Source organism: Antennarius striatus, chromosome 2, assembly GCF_040054535.1.
Source record: "Antennarius striatus isolate MH-2024 chromosome 2, ASM4005453v1, whole genome shotgun sequence".
Lineage (NCBI taxonomy): Eukaryota > Metazoa > Chordata > Actinopteri > Lophiiformes > Antennariidae > Antennarius > Antennarius striatus.
The window spans coordinates 16,595,001-16,602,747 of NC_090777.1; positions in this window are offsets into that span (position 1 = coordinate 16,595,001).

Genomic DNA, 7,747 nt, shown 5'->3' on the forward strand with positions numbered 1-7,747 from the left:
GCTAAATAACTGCAAATTTATTACGTATTCAAGATACACACATTACAGTTGCACGGAAAAAATTTATTTGTTTGTTGCTCTGTTATAACATAAATCCTTTAATTTTTCAGGTTATCAAACCCAAGAACTCCATCAATCAAGGAGAGAATAAAGAAAAGTAACATCAAACACAATTTCAGACATAAACTTTGCTCAAAATGTTTTTGTCAATGTTAAAATGGGCTTACTGTAATTGCTGCATTGTGGGAAATGTAGTTTTGGTCAAAGCACACTTTTGACATACGTATTTACTTTTAGACACTCTGACCTCTTGAACTCTCGTGGGCCACATACAATGATGTGCGGGCCACATTTTGCCCCCGGGCATTGAGTTTGACACATGTGCTGTAGAGTATGGATGGATGACAGGATGGTCGAATGGCTGGATGGATGGGTGGATGGATGCCCCAAAACACCAGCTGGGGAATTTTGACATGATTCTGGGCCTATTTGCTAAGTTGTTTTTGTTTAAATACATGTTAGTGGGGATTTAATGATATTAACGATAATAACAAGGTGTAAACAGGAACCTGTCCAAAAGACATCAGCCTGGACAGACAGACGTGATGAAAGGAGATAAAATGCTTTTTTTGCTTAAGGGTGCCCCCTGTTGGCAAAACGTATTTTAGCATAATTTAAGATTTATTCTCATTGAGTTGACATTTATGTCAACTTCCTGTAGAATACTCTGTATTTTAATACAGTTAAGGTAAATAGTAAAACATAAGATTCTCATAGTCGATTTCTAAATATTTCATGTTGCGGTTTCCTATGCATCTCCTCAAGTGGAGATTTAGCCTGCCTGAATCCTCTGTCTGGAGCCAAATGTAAGCAGCTTCTCACAAGTCCCTTTGGCTGTCCTCCTGTGTGTTACTCCAGATAGTGGAGACAACCTTGGTGGCTTTGGTTCTTTGTTGAAATATGGCACTCAAAGGATTTAATGAATGTTTAGTAACAAAGTGGGTCACTATCAAAAACCTGAATCTCTCTTTTTTGCATTGGAAGAGAGACACTGTTGCTAAATTAACACTGCTGTGATTCCATTTTTCTTTCCCATAAATGAACATTTGTTGCTCTGTCCATTGGTTGAACATCAATATCATAACAGGTAACTGGAACAAATATTGGATCCCGTAGAGGGTCCTGGTGTCTTCACTTTTTCCATTACAGCTGTAGATTTGCTTCCAGCTCCCGTTGCATTTTCTTTTCACATATTTAATTCTGTCCTTAAGGTTTTGGTTTTTTTTACCCCTAAGCAGTTTTTGTTGCACAAAAGCAGCAGTTTAGTCTCAGCCTTCATATATACACATGCAGTATTTAATGCTTGCTCTGCCTCCTATATTTGATGCACTGTTATCTGGTTGTCTTCCAATGAATGTCCAATGTAGCTTCATTATTTTACTGGGAAGAGGGTCTCTCACTTTCATTTGTAGAGTGGGAAAATTATCCGTTTGATTCAACAGCTGTCTCCTCAGATGAAATGGTAGAAACATTTGAGTTTTCATTAGTTGGTTAATCTGTAACACAACCATCTTGTGGAATAAGGCCTTCCAGCTTCCAGAAGCCATTGTTTCACATTTTCCATGAAATCTGTGGTGACTCTTAATATGTACTAAACCATGCATCCTGGTTTTCTTGTCCTTCTATTGGAAACAATTTGTATATTGATTCATGCATTCCTTTTGCATTTTCAGAGAGCTGAATCATCTTTTCGAATCTTTTCAACAACTCACACTGTGGGAAACTCCACAACGCAGCAGCACCACTAGTGTAAAACTTGCTCCGACCTCAGCATACTGAGGACTCATGCCAAAATAGTCCCCAAAGGAGAAGCGGCTACGCATCCCAAATGCGTTCAAAGGTGCAGCTTTAGGCAGGAGAAAAACAAGTCTACCGCATCTAATATCTGTGATGTGCCAATCCCAGCACATGAGATTTCATCTACTGTGGATGTCTTGTGTGGTGTCTCTAATGAAGGCATAAGAGGACTTGAAAAGATCTCATTGTCTGCAATATGTAAATCTAGGGATTCTGGCCCATTCTGGTGTGTCCTAGATGAGCCTATCTTCTGTTAGCAAAGTTTCGCATCTGCTGCGTAAAAAAAGAGCCGTGGCTCTGTGACACCTGCATACATTCATTCAGTCCATTTGACAGATGATTTATTAATAAAGCTAAAGAAATGCAAATAAATTTTGCATTCCTCTTCTTAAGGCCCAAATGTTGCTCTGATCTGAACAGTGATGTGACGGTCAACAGAAAATATCAAAACTCATTGATTTGTGTTCCTAACGGTAATTTTATATAGCCCGCTCAATAACGTGAGACCACACCCACACATCAGTTACTGGAAGTTACATTCCTGTGTGCCTGTACATGTTTAATATTGTATATATAAATATTAAATATATATATAATATTTATATATATATAAATATTATATGTATATATATATAACAACTATAATATATATATATATGCTCGTGCACAAAGGAAGAAGGAAAGTTACAAAAGCAGTGTATCAGATGCATGTATTCCCATCTTTTTTCTCTCTCTCACACACACACACACACACACACACACACACACACACACACACACACACACACACACACACACACACACACACACACAAATATACTCTAAACAAATCTTAATGTCACTTACACACAAACTATATATCAAAACACATTTATTTTAAATTGTTAAGCCACTCTCAATAGTATCACATTTGATTAATGAGCTAGAATGATAAAGCTAATGACACTAGAACTTCCACACTCCATAACACAAATCATCTCTGCTGCCAGAGGAGACAAAGAAGTTATTTTCAAACATTTATAAAATGTTCTGTAAATGACAGAACATAACCAGAACTCACCACACCACACAGCATCTTAAGGCTCCCGAAACATAAGATGGAGGTTTGCGTGCAGTCCCCTTTTCCTCGCTGTCATGGGATTTACACTCTGTTGTGGTCAAGTATGATTAAAAGAGCTGAACCCTCAGCGGGTAACTGACCGCTATGTGGAGCAGGACATGAAGGAGGAGGAGGATGTCCTGTGGCTCTTCACTTCTTTCGCTTTCCTGACTAGGCCTTCTCACCTTATGTTGCATCTAACAACAAATCTGGGCTCCTCCCACTTATTTCTGTCATGATTGTTCATTAACCAGCCAGACAGGCCCAGGCAGGCCCGATGAAAGATGACATCCCACCAATATTCAAAATCAAGAGGGGAAGGAAACATGAAAACAGATGAAGTATTTATTTGTCTTGTTCTAAAAATGTAAGATTCTTGCTGTCCAAGATCATAACTGGGCTAATTATTTACAGTCAATTAATTTCCCATAACGTCTGCAGATAATAATTTTCTAATCAACAACTATAATATTGAGGTGTAAGCATATGTGCATGTTTGCTAATGCACACAGACAAAAACACGCACATGAACACACCTCTGCTTACAGGTGACTACTGCAAAGCAGCAAGGGGGCCCTGGCTTAGGCTTTAATTATACCTCTATCAACACGCACACACACACACACACACACACACACACACACACACACACACACACACACACACACACACACACACACACACACACACACACACACACACACACACACACACAAACACACAGAGTCCCTACAGGGCACTCAGCAGGGAACTGGTGGAGAGAGGGAAAGGGCTGCAGAGGAGAGGGAAACTGAATAGGAGGGAATCTCCTCACCACTGGAGGGAAAAAGTGAAACGATACAAAAAAGAAACAGGTGTGTGTGTGTGTGTGTGTGTGTGTGTGTGTGTGTGTGTGTGTGTGTGTGTGCGTGTGTGCGTGTGTGTGTGTGTGTATGTTTTCCTAAAGAAACCATAATATCTGATACCCAACAACAGCCAACTAAACAAAGCTGTAGCATCTACACAAGGGAAGCTTTAATGCTATCATGTTCCTACCATCACGTTGTCATTCATGTCCCTCAGGTGGTAGACGTCCATGGAGCCCTCAGCACCGGTGTGGTGGCTGCCAGAGGTGTTGTTAGAGAGTGCAGGACGCTCACCTGGATGGCTGCCTGGGGGGAGCTCGAAGTAGGTGCTGTCTGGTTCCCTGTGAACACACAGCATTGGGCCACTGAAGAGGGATAAGTTGTCAAAAGTGAATGAAAAATGAACATTGACAAGTATATCTTTGTGTGATATCACAGATTAGACCACTCTGTCTGAAAAAAATCCCCAACTTTACACTTCATTCAAACCAGATATATGTATAACACTAGAATTTACAGATCATTGGACCAGCTGACTACTTCTGTTTGAAAATTTTTTTTGATGCCGTTATACTGATAAAATAAATAAAATGATATAAGAGAACTAAGATACAGAACTGCAATCATCCAGGTTAAAAAAAAAATTCCAGTTATTCATGTGCGTAAATAATCAAATACACGTGTAGATAACATAAGACTCAAGACACAAGAAATCTGGACGGCTGGTGATTTTTCCTTTTCTACTTATTTATGACACATTTTAATAAAACCATTACATTGTTTGAAAATATGTTGACTTTGGCATACAGAAATTAAAGCAATCATCAGCAGATGCTGTTAAGACTCACAAGGAGCTCCACAGGTGTTCAAAGGTGCCTCCTTCTTCAGTGATGGTGGACTGGGACATCTTAGAGGATGGGCAGTCTGGTGATGGGCAAATCACTCTGCAAAGCACACACACACACACGCACGCACACACACACACACACACACACACACACACACACACACACACACCCACATACGATCAAACAGTTATAAAGGGCAGCAAAACTGCAAAAAAACATCTAAAAAGATTAACTTTTTCCATGATCATTTAATCAGCGTTCAAAAGGGAAGCTGTTCAACACACACACAAACACACACATGCCCACGCACCCACCCACCCACGCACACGCACACGCACACGCACACGCACACGCACACGCACACACACACACACACACACACACACACACACACACACACACACACACAGTCTTCCAGGTGTGATCACACCAATGTAGTCCCAGTGAGGTGGCACAGGGTGTCAGGAGGCCAGGGCGTGCCTAAACCTGCCGGTCTCATCACCATCTCACTCTGAGGGGAAGCGTCCTTCCTCTCTGCAAAGTCTGAACATCATCTCATCTGGCTAAAAAAACCACAGGCTGCTTTGGAGATATTAGAATGTGTTCAGACATTATGGAGCACAAATGAATAACAAAAATTGCTTAAATAGAAGTTAGCAATTTTAAACCCACATGTTCTTTGCATGGACACTTTGTGTTTAGGTGATACAGCCTTAATAGTTTCATAAATGTTGACTACGTGCAAGAGGGGCATCCGAGTCTCTTCACAATGACATGAGTGAAAATACATCAAGGCATCAAGTAAAACTGTTTGTGACAAATTACAAGTCAAATGAGCTACAAGAGGGTCAGTGGGAGGCCTCCATCCGTATCACAGATGGACAAAATCTATAGTTGGACATACTTGTTTGCAGCTAACAAAAGTATTCTCTATTCACAGCAATGTCTTATCCCCTTAGTAACCCCTCTGAAAACATGCAGAAGAAAAAGTGTGGGAAAGGCGAGTGGATTTAAAGGCGAAGGCTGAAAAACAGTATAAATGCAAACCATTTCTCTGCAAAATATAAGTGAAGTTTGGCTGCAGGTTTACACAGGACTGTTAGTGGAAATTGACTATAAAAAAATGAATACCTCCGATTTTATTCCATTCTGCGTTGCTGTCTTATCTCCTTCTACATGTGACCTTCCTCACTTTGGTCTGAATTGACTGAAGATATGGCTCAGTAAGCATGATATCACATAGAACAAAGGCCGTTTTTCATGACCACACGTATGGAGTCATCTCATGTAAACTGTTCACGTGAAACGAAGTCACAGAAAAAATAAGATAGAAAAGAGGCTGTGTGATAAATGTTAGGAAGCCCGCACCATACAAACACCCTCAGTATTTTGTCCAGCAGTGCGACAGTAACCCCTCTACCTGAGGCGGAAGCGCCGCAGAACGCAGCTCCCACTCCCGACTCGTCCAGACCCCCAGGGACCCCAGGGGACCCGACGAGACATCATCGCGACCAGAGGAAACTCAGCAGGTTAAACTCAGAGATCTACTCCGCGCTTGGAGCAGCTGAGACCTAATTGGGATTCCACAGAGATGATGTCTCCTTTTTTTTTTTTTTTTTTTTAACTTCTCCTGTTCATCGGAAAAGGGAAGTCTTCTTGTCCCAACAGTCCTAAAGCCTATACTTACTATTCATCACTTATTATTCATATAGACTAAGTCTAGATTGACCACTTGTTATCCTTTTGTCAATAAGAATGATAAAATATGAATAGTTTTCACATGGTAAGGAAACATAATGCAGCTTAGAAACCATTCTTGTAAAATCATACGGACGAAATTTTACAATATCATTGTAAATGGTGAAACTATATAACCTGACTTACAAAAGTGTGATTCAGATTTAAATCATATGGAGTGTTGTCAGAATATTTCAGTGTCTGTCATTTGCGAGACGGATTTTACTAATTCCCGTGTTTGTCTAAAGTAAAGCGTACGCTAGATGTTAATTAATGTCTTAGTTGACTTTGTTTTCTATTTCGATATCTTCCTGTCTCTGTCTTCACTCCCAGGTTACGGCACCCATGACAACACACGCACACATGCACACGCACACACATACACACGCACACGCACGCAGACACATACACCCTATACCCTCCCAAGGGCCAGTCCTACAAAAAAAATACACAGTCCCAACTGAGAAGAAATTAATTTTAAAATAGTTTTAGATTCGATCATCCACAGCCATGAGGATTCAATCGGACGAACCCCAAGAGTGTTAAATTAACTATTTAAATAACATTAATACATATAAAAACTATAATCTGGCCTTTCGCAAATGTTCATCATAAAATTAAGACACCGATAATATGGCTTTAGTATATGATAAAAAGTCAGGAATTAAAAAATATACTTTCAGCGGCCCAAATCTGAAATAATCTGACCCCAAATTAAAGCGTTACAATGCGCAGTCGGGCCCATAAATGCAGCTATATACAGGAAAAATTATTACTGAGGCCTGTTTTGATTCAAACAATAGATTATTTTACTAGGCCTTAAATTGCTAGCAAAAAAATAAAGCAACAAAAAAAAGAGAGTATTATCTCGACCAATATAATGCGCAGTAAAATCAAGAAAACAACAGAAAGATTTTGAACCGCCAGCTAAGTGCATTTCTAAAGAAAGCTTAATTCTTCCTGTCAGTAAATTCGTTTTAAAAAAGTTTTATATTTAAGCTATAATTGCATTTTACGAACCATACAACACATGTAAACTAATAATTCTGTCGATGAACGACAACCTGTTATAATTACACAAAAGCTGAATCGCATTTGTGATAGAAGCAAAATGTAAATAAGACAACGTACCTGAAGGTTATTATTCCAGTCCAAACACTCAAGAACTATGTTGCGCGCAGCATCTGTCTGTTTATTGTCGAACATGCCAAGAGAGCGACCTTTCCATAAAAACAGCAACAATAGAAAAAACAAAAAATATCGACCGAGTTTACATTGTGATAGCAGTAGGTGGAGATGATTGACTTTTCTAAGAATAGTAATTAACTACGATGAAACAGGAGGAAAACCGATTTGCATGC